The sequence below is a fragment of the Petromyzon marinus genome, chromosome 79 (genome assembly GCF_048934315.1).
Source record: "Petromyzon marinus isolate PM22_M1 ecotype Great Lakes invasive population chromosome 79, UKy_Petmar_22M1.pri1.0, whole genome shotgun sequence".
In the NCBI taxonomy this organism is placed as follows: Eukaryota; Metazoa; Chordata; class Hyperoartia; order Petromyzontiformes; family Petromyzontidae; genus Petromyzon; species Petromyzon marinus.
The window spans coordinates 4,011,615-4,022,073 of record NC_133745.1 but is presented as its reverse complement, the minus strand read 5'-3'; positions in this window follow the sequence as shown (position 1 = coordinate 4,022,073).

Here is a 10,459-nt window from a genome sequence, read left to right as displayed (position 1 = left end):
ATGTGGCGTTTCTCTGTCGCATGGTCCTTCTCCTCCTGGAGATGCTTCACCCCGCTGAGATCCTTCAACTCCCCAATTATCCTCTGTTCAAGCAAAGATAATCACATGAATATACAGACATGCAAGCAGAAATTAATTTAAGTTTTTCAGATTCATTTATTTGGTATAACCCTGTGAGCTATGTTGCTCTTGACTCGGGTGCAACCGCAACAAACAAAAACATGATCAAGGAATATCTTAAAGCGACTACACGCAACAGAAAAATCCAGGAAAAGACAGCAAAGTCTTCCAGAAAAGCACCGTATATCAACATTGTGTGCAAAAATCCCGGTGGGATGCAAGTCGAATAATAACAATCATAAGACAATTTAGATTAAAGTTATCAGGCTAACTCTGTACTACAAAAAACAAACATGGCTAAACCAAAACGTTTTCAAAATCACCAAAATAAAGCTATAAAAACAATGTAACAGTGATCATAGGAACTGTGATTCAAATTTAACAATTAACGATATATACATAACATGTACGACCAAACTTTGCAGCCATAGCTGGCTGTATGAGTCACTCCATAACAGCAGGATTATGAGTCGCAGTATGTAAAAAAATATTCAATACACCTTTAAAGATCAGCACACTATTCAAGTGTACATCTATGGTACAATTTATTGAAAATAAGTTTTGGGAACAGAAACTTATTTCTTTTAAACAACAGACAAATATTAACAAGCACTGTTTATTACATTAACTTTGTTTAACTTTTTTCGTCCCAGTTGAGACATTCAGAACTATGACAAAACAAATAATTGTGCTCTGATCTAATGTGCAATCTGTGGCATATGAATTTGTTAAGGTAATGTTGTCCGGTCCTGTACATATCAAGTACAGTGAGGGAAAAAAATATTTGATCCCCTGCTGATTTTGTACATTTGCCCACTGACAAAGAAATGAACAGAATATAATTTTAATGGTAGGTTTATTTGAACAGTGAGAGGCAGAATAACAACAAAAACATCCAGAAAAACATGTCAAAAATGTTATAATTTGATTTCCATTATCCTCCTAGCGAGGCCACGCTAGGAGGATAAAAGGGGACCCCGGGCAAAGGTTTGGGGCTGTTGCTTGGAGTGGAATCTCGTCGGACTGCTGGAGTCATCGTCACCATCTGCATTTTCTCGGCGGTGTCAGACAGGCAGTCTGTTAGCTCTCTTGACTGAAAGTGTAGTGACCCCTTGTACCCTGTGAAGGCTATAATAAATAGAGTACCTCCTGCTCCTCGTGTCTCTGCGTGTATCGCTAGACGTGGATCATAACGACAGTAGATGTACACTCACTCTGAGTTTTTACTCAATGACGTTAAACTTCACATCTACCCTACCTCCATGCTACATGACGACAACCCACTGCTTTGGTAACCAAACTGCAACGTATTTTATTAGTAAACCTGCATTTTCTAATTTTACCCAAATCTTAACCTCGGTTGGATGTTGCCATCCTGCCGTGGAAACAACGAATCATTCGTGTCTCGAGCAGAAGATTGCAAGCCTTGTGTTAGAGAATGGCCCACTGAAGCTGTAATCACGGAGCTACTTCTGAGTACATTTCAAGTGCCCTCTCATCCACGTAATAAAGAGCAGGATCCTCCCTCCTGTAACGTTGGTCGTAACAATGTTCTTACTTCTTTGTGCTGTCAAGGACAACCGGGCTCACCTTGGTCTGTCTCACTGTCACACTCACCTCTATTCGTACACTCACTCATCTGGGTCTGTCTCACTGTCATACTCACCTCATCCACATGCACTGACGTAGGTCTGTCTCACTGTCACACTCACATCACTAGTCACACTCACCCACCTGGGTCTGTCTCACTGTTACACTCACCTCTCTACCACACTCACCTGGGTTTGTCTTAGTTTAACACCACATTCCACAGACACTTACATTGGTCTGTCTCAATGTCACACTCACCTCTACCCACACACACTCACCAGAGTCTGTTTCACTCTCTCACTCATTTGTCTTCCTACACTCACTCACTTGGGTCTGTCTTACTGTCACACTCACCACTCTACCCACACTAACCTGGGTCTCACTGTCTCACCTCTCTTCAAAAACACTGAATTCCTGCTGAACAACACGCGGTTCAACCCACAAGCACTTGGGAGAGCTACAGGGCTCACATGCCATGTCCTTCACAGTCCTGTAATTCGTTTTATTATTATTGCCATAATTGAGTTTGGCAAAAGCCTGTGCGAGACTTTGAACAATGTACACACAGGACCGTCCATAAGGGTGCTAGGCCAGGGGAAAATCCCAGCATGTGGGCCTCCGACGCGTTCAAATTCCACCGCAAGTATTACATCTGACACCCCCGTGACATTGAAGCGCAGGGCCCCCCCAATGCCCGCGGACCTGGGCGGTCGCTCCGATTCTCCGTATCCAAGGGGCGATTCTATGTGCACAATGCAGACCTTCTTGTAAAAACATGGTTTTACGAGGGCCTCCTCACGCAAATTAAGTAGAGAACCACATTACTGCCATGTGATGGTTTATGTTTCGCAGTCATTGACGACCAGGCTGAGATCATGAACTCGCTAGACTTGACAACCCACTTTGATCACAGGCGGGTGCCTGGATTCAGACCCAGTTACTCCGTGGTCCCACTTCAGTGCTCTGACCTCTCGGTCACTGGGCCGCCTCTAAACACCCCCCATGTTAAATACATAAGTAGCAAACCTGTATCGTGAGCAGCAGCATTCTTTGAATACTCTGCCAAAACAATTTGAATTGTGGAGTGTTGACCCAATTTCGCAATTGCTTTATCATACCTCTGGTTGCAGGAATAATTTCTACAAGACCGAGTTCTAGAGAGCCCCTTTACACGATGTTTTGTTCTACTCTTTCACACTGAGCAGATATTTTAGAAGATGGAGTACCCACACTTTAACACACCACATGCACCTTGCTGCTCGATTGTGGCTTACCCATTTCTACTGATTGGTGGACAGAGGCAGGGGGGGTTAAGAAACTCAAACGTTTGTTTCAACTGCTGTTACAGAAGGGGAACAGATGGGCAGTGGAGCAGGGAGGTAGAGGGGCAGTGGAGTAGAAGGGCAGTGGAGCATTGGAGTAGTTGAGCAGTAGGGCAATTGAGCAGATGGGCAGTGGGACAGCGGAGCAGAAGAGCAGTGGGCCAAATGGGTAGTAGGGCAGTGGAGTAGTGGAGCAAAGGGACAGTTGGGCAGAGGGGCAATGGATCAATTGAGCAGTGGGACAGTGGGACAGTGGGGCAGTGGAGCAGTGGATCAGTGGGGCAGTGGAGTAGAGTGGCAGTGTTGTGAAGGAGGCGAATCACCTGAATATCTTTTCCCACCGACATTTGTATGTGCTCTAAAGAAGGACCATCTCTCAAAACGGCGATCATTCTATATTTGTCCTTGTACCTCCACACACAGCTGGAAAACCGCACACCTGAGCCAAGGCACATTTAACCAACTCAGGCAGCACTTGCAAGCAATTCAAATATATTTTTTGTCATCATGGGTTTATTTCAAAGAGTTTATAGTACCAATAAGAACAATGGTATTTAACCGTATTATTTGCAGGGTGGCCCTGGGGCTTGCCATGTGGCAGGTGTCGTCCATTGGCCGATCCAGACCCCTCCAGCTCTCTCACCCTGGCTTTTCTGCCCCTTCCATGTCCTGGAAACCATAGCAAGGTCATCCCATGAGGACTGCCTGGATAAAAACCAGCATGGAAGGGGCCCAGAGTGGGGCCGGCTATGCTTTTGGGCTAGTCCCGTGTGTGTGTGGTGTGCGTGGTGTCTTGGTAGCAATCGTTCTCCACTTCAACAGCTGTGGTCCCACTGGCAACGTTTCTCTGGGGAACCGTGTGGTAAGTGTGTTTCATGTATCACGGGGTGGGTGGGTGTGGCATGTATCACAGGGTGGGTGGGTAGTATGGTGATAGTGGTCATGGTTGGCACCAATCCACGACCACCACCATCACCCCTACTTAGTGGTTGACATGCTACCACAAAGCAGCACGCGGCGGAGGAGTGAGGTGATCGCTCTTGCAACGCGAGCGAGGCCCCCTCGCTTCCTCTTCTTTCCCTGCATCACCACCTCCACCACCTGCACCTCTTCCATCTCCTGCTCCTTTGTCTCGTCCTCCATTTCATCTTCATCCTCCACCACCATCGTATCCCCCTTCTCTGTTTTCTCAATTCTCTCCTCATCCTCCTCAACCTCCTCGTCCTCGGAGGTGGCAGAAGTGGTGGCAGTGGTGTCGGTGGTGGTGGTGTTGGCTGAGGTGGCAGTGCTGGTGATGTCAGTGGCGGTGGTGGTGGTGGTGGCGGTAGTGGTGGTGTTGGTTGCGTTGGTAGCGGCAGAGGTGGTGGTTGCCATGGTGGTGGCAGTGGTGGTGGCGTTAGCGGCAGGGCGGTCGGTGGTGATGATGGCGGTGGACGTGGTGGAGTTGGTGGAGGTGGTTGCGGTAGCGTCAAAGGTGTCGGTGGTGGCGGTGGCAGCAGTGGTGGTGGCGCTGGCAGTGGAGTAAGTTGTGGTGGTGGCAGAGGTGGTGGTTGCCGCGGTGGTGGCGGTGACGGTGACGGTGGCGGTGGTGGCAGTCGTGTCAGTGGTTGCAGTGATGGCGGGGGTGGCAGCGGTGGTGGTGGTTGCAGCGTTGCTGGCAGTGGTGGTGATGGCAGCGGTCCTGACGGGGCACTGCTCCTCCTCAAGGTACTTCTCATCCTCCTCCAGACGCTTCTCCTCAAGATGCTTCATCTCACGAAGTCGCTTCTCCTCCGCGAAGCACTTCACTATAACGAGTCGCTTCTTGAGGAGATGGTCTCTGAAGCAATGCTCCTCTGCGCGGCACTTTTCCCTGGCCAGGCGCTGCACCTCAAAGAGGCGCTCCTCTACCAGGAGGCGTTTCAGCGTCCCAAGGTCCTTCTCCTGAAGACGCTTCACCCCGCTGAAGTCTTTTAACTCCCCAATTATCCTCTGTTCAAGCAACGATCACCACATTAATATTCAGACATGCACATGCAAACAAAAATTAATACCCACATGCATGCAAACATAAACGTGCACATAAACCCAACACAAATGCATACTCACACATCTTTGTACAGATGCAGACATCCACGTTCACTCATTCAAACTCGCTTTTTACACTCGCATGAATATACACAGTCAAGAAAATTTCAAATCAAGATTGAATATATAAAATCACCTGATAACATAACACCTTATCCATCAATACTTTTATCACATTGTACGTATAGCCCTAACCCTTAATAATCCCAACCCCTACATAATCAAAATACATGTTACATCCTCATATATCCTCACACACCCCATACATGCACTTAAGTCTGTGATCGACTGGGAATATTTCATAGCAATTGTTGGCAACAATCATCACTGGCAATAGTTTCCACAGAATGTTACATTATAAAGATCTCGTAGCCCATAATCTCGACAAATTTCACGCAGTGCCCATAGTGGGCAACTGGAATGGCTACTTCCAATCAACTGAACTAGCAGACGTAATTAATGTGACTGATTTATATCATTTCGTCCTCAATGGTAATAAATGACCAATGCATGAGTGGGATGGTGGAGAGATTGGCTGATGGTGTCTGGAGCTGGTTTTGATATACAGAGAGGTGAAGCAGAGGAATGTTCCAGAGAGATGGTGTCTTGTGATGTTATAGATTCATGATAAGGCTATATGATGGTCTATTTAATTGGTGGTGGTGTGGTGAGAAAGGTAATGTGGAGAGATGGTGTGCCAGTTTTGTAGATAATGTGTATTTGACCCCCACAGACCCCATACACACCTTTGGGGAGCGATGCTTGTAACCTTGGCCTGGGAAAGGGTCCACTTTATCCATAATGTCACCCCAGGTGGTCGACTGGCGCGACGATTCCCGGCCTGCGAAGAGCAGACAGGTAATTCAAAGGACGAGTAATGAATTAGAGAACGAAGAACATGGAGTTTCACAGAACGAATTTTAAGATCCCTGTAATTAGCTCTTTCCACACAACAGGAGCTGCTATTGAGAAATATTCATCACATGGCAGTAAAACTTTACAAGCCATGTTTTTGTGGGCATGCTGAGACCATTAATTCCATAAGCTTGAGACCCCAGTTTAAACAAAAATGGCTGAAATTCAGATATAAACCCATCGTTTCTGGAACACTCGATCATTACGTCTTCCCATCACAACCAAGCCATGTCTTCTCAAAGTAATTGATAAAGGAGCCTCCTTCTCTGTATATAAGCCACGTGATGCAGGTATCTGGGACTTACCCTCATAGTCATCCACAATCTCAGCCCACTTGATATGGCTATCCATGTTGTTGGGAAAGAGTAGATTCTGCGTGAAGTTGGATGGCCTGTGGAGTTTGGAACAACGCTAAGATTTAGCAACAATTTGAATCACTCATCCTCTAAAATATTACATATTTGGCCACTCACTGTACCAATCCCATCACTTCCATGCCTGTTGCTTTCAAGCCAACGCCCGCACTTGTTTGCCACTCATACGTGCTTCTGATCACTCACTCATCGATCCACACAAACATGTTTATTCCACCAGCCTATTACATTAAACATAATCGCCAAACTTAATGATATTTAATCCACACATGCATGTTAATGTACAGCCCATTTGCATTAATCGAATTCTTGATAAACACCCCCCCCCCCTATGCCTTGTAGGTCATGAGGGTCATATGACCTTACTTAAATTATTTGTTATAAACCGAGCATGACGTCGTGGGTCACGTGATGTCAGAGACACCACCCATGTGGCTGTGACATCACAGATTAGAGACAACTATGGCAGCAGCTGGGGTCTGAACAAGAAGGCAGACTCCTCCCCAATGTTGAATAACATTCAATACATAAAATGTAGGGCACAATTGTGCCAGCAATCAGAAAACAATAATTGTAGACATGTTATTCATACTCTGAGATTTAAACAAGTTAGTTATTAATTTTAAAATGCTGACTCGCTTATGTCTAAACAGTGACAGTAAAAGCAACATATCAGGGCATGCCAAGTAACCTATCTAGCAGTCCTAATTTGATTGCAGAAAATAAAAATACCAACATATCAACAATAATGAGGCTTTAATTTGCGGTCAAAATGTAAAATAAAGATAAACAACACTCATAGTCAACAGGGACGCTCACCTCGTTGAGGATTCGCTCTCCAACGTCGTCTGCAGCTGCTCCCTCGTGCGCATTCCTCTCGACTGGCGGTGGAGGCGTGGCTATGACGTACCAGAAATGACGTCACTTCCGCGAGGCTCCGCCCCCACGCGCACAGCTGCCGCACCACGTGGTGCAGTGCGGGTGGTGGCCGTGGATGGTGATGATGATGGGTGATGATGATGGGTGGTGGTGGTTGATGATGGTGGGTGGTGATGATGGTTATAGATGACGATGGGTGGTGATTATGATGGGTGCTGATGGCTGTTGATGATGATGGTTGATGGGTGATGATGTGTGTTGATGATGGTCGGTGGTGGTGGTGTTGATAGGTGGTTGATGATGATCGGTGGTGATGATTGTGATAGATGGTGATAATGATGGTTGGTGATGATGGTGGGTGTTCATGCTGATAATTGGTGTTAATGATGTAAGGTGGTGATCACGATGGGTGGTGATTATGATGGGTGATGATGCTGATTTGTGGTGAGGATAATGATGGGTGATGGTGATGTTGGGTGGTTGGTGGCAATGATGATGATGGTGGTCCGTGATAATGGGTGGTGGTGATGATTAGTCATGGTGATGATCATGGTTTATGGGTGGTGGTTATGATAGGTAAAAGTGATGATGGGTGGTGCTGATGATTGGTCATGGTGATAATGATGGTTGATTGGTGGTGGTTTTGATAGTTGGAAGTGATGAAGGGTGGTAGTGATGAAGGGTGGTGATCATGATGGGTGGTGATGATGGGTGATGATGATGATTGGTGGTGATTGGTGGTGATTGGAGATTGGTGGTGATTGGAGATTGGTGGTGATTGGAGATTGGTGGTGATTAGTGGTGATTGGTGATTGTTGTGATTGGTGGTGATTGGTGATGATTGGTGATTGGTGGTGATTTGTGATTGGTGGTGATTGGTGATTGGTGGTGAAAGGTGATTGGAGATTGGTGGTTATGGATGGTGTTTGGTGGTGATTGATGGTGATTGGTGATTCATGGTGATTGGTGGTGATTGATGGTGATTGGTGATTCATGATGAGTGGTGGTGATTGGTGATTGTTTTTGATTGGTGATTCGTGGTGAATGTTTGTTATTGGTGTTTGGAGATTGGTGTTGTTTGGTGGTGATTGGTGATTAAAACTGATTGGTGGTGATTGGTGTTTGGCGGTTGGTGGTTATTGGTTGTGATTGGTGATTAACGGTGATTGGTAATTTGTGGTATTTAGCGATTAGTGGTGATTGGTGGTTCTTGGGTGGCGGTTGTGGTTGCTTGGGGGTGGTGGTGGGTGGTGGTGGTTGGAGGGTGGTGGTGGGTGGGTGGTTGTGGGTGAGTGGTTGTGGGTGGTGGTGGTGGTTGGTGGTGGTGGTTGGTGATATTGGGTGATTGATCATGATGGGTGGTGGTGATGATGGGTCTGTGGTGGTGGTGATGATAGGTGATGGGTGGTTGTGATGAAGGATGCTGGTCATGATGGGTGGTGATGTGTGACGATGATGTTGGGTGGCGATGATGATGGATGATGATGATGGATGATGATTATGTGATGATGAGGGGAGGTGGTGGTTGTGGTTGGTGGTGGTTGTAGTTGCTGGTGGTTGTGGTTGGATGAGTTGGTCGTTGGTTGTGGATGGTGGTGGTTGGTGGTGATTGGTTGTGGGTGGTGGGTGGGGGTGGGTGGTGGTGGGGATGGGTGGTGGTGGGTGGTGGTGGGTGGTGGTGGTTGGTGGGTGGGGATGGGTGGTGGTGGGTGGTGGTGGTTGGTGGGTGGTGGTGGTAGTGTTTGGTGGGTGGTGGTGGTTGGTGGTAGGTGGTAGTTGGTGGGTATTTGTGGGTAGTGGTGGTTATGGTGGTTGGTGGGTGGTGGTTGTGGGTGGTGGTTTGTGGGTGGTGTTGGTGGATGGTAGTGGTTGGTGGGTGGTGGTGGTGGGTGGTGGTGGTTGGTGGTAGGTGGTAGTTGGTGGGTGTTTGTGGGTAGTGGTGGTTATGGTGGTTGGTGGGTGGTGGTTTGTGGGTGGTGGTTTGTGGGTGGTGGTTGGTGGATGGTAGTGGTTGGTGGGTGGTGGTGGTGGTTGGTGGGTGAGGGAGGTGGTTGGAGGGTGGTGGTGGTGGTTTGTGGGTGGTGGTTGGTGGATGGTAGTGGTTGGTGGGTGGTTGTGGTGGTTGGTGGGTGGTGGAGGTGGTAGTGGGTGGTCGTGGGTGGTTGGTGGATGTGGGTGGTTGGTGGTTTGGTGGTGGTGGGCGGTGGGTGGTTGGTGGAGATCGGTGGTGGGTGATGGTGGGTGGTGGGTGATGGTGGGTGGTGGGTGGTGATGCGTGGTGGTGGGTGGTGCTGGGTGGTGCGTGGTGCTAGGTGGTGGTGGATGGTGGTGGGTAGTGGTGGGTGGTGGGTGGTCGTGGGTGGTGGTTAGTGGTGGTGGGTGGTGGGTGGCGGGTGGTGGTGGAGGTGCGTGGTTGGTAGTGGGTTGTCGTGGCTCGTGGTTGGTGGTGGGTGGTGGTGGGTGGTGGCTAGTGGTTGGTGGGTAGTGGGTGGTGGTGGTGGTTGGTGGTGAGTGGTGGATGGTGGAGGTGAGTGGTGGTGGGTGGTGTTGGGTGGTGGTGGGTGGTTGGTGATGATGATTTATAATTGGTGCTGTTGATGATAATGATGATTGGTGCTGGTGATGATGATTGCAGCTGGTGATGATGATGATTGGTGCTGGTGCTGGTCATAACGCTGATTCGTGCTGGTGATAATGATGATGATTGGTGCTGGTGATGACGACTGATGATTGGTGATGACAATGATGATTATTGGTGATGCTGGTGATGATGATTGGTGCTGGTGATGATGATTGGTAATGAAGATGATGATTGTTGCTGGTGATGATGATTGGTGCTGGTGATGAGCATGATGATGAGTGCTGGTGCTGGTTATGATGATGATGATGATTCGTGCTGGTGAAGATGATCATGATTGGTGCTGGTGATGATGATTATTTGTGCTGGTCATGATGATGATGGTTCGTGCTGGTCATGGTGATGATGATGATTGGTCCTGGTGCTGGGGATGATGATGATGATTGGTGCTGGCCATGATGATGATTATTGGTGCTGGTTATGATGATAATGGTTCGTGCTGGTGCTGGTGATGATTATTGGTGCTGGTGATAATGAAAGGTTGGGTTCATAATTGCCCGGTAGAATGAGTATATAATGGCCAGGTAGGGTGGGGTCACTCACCAACTCATCCA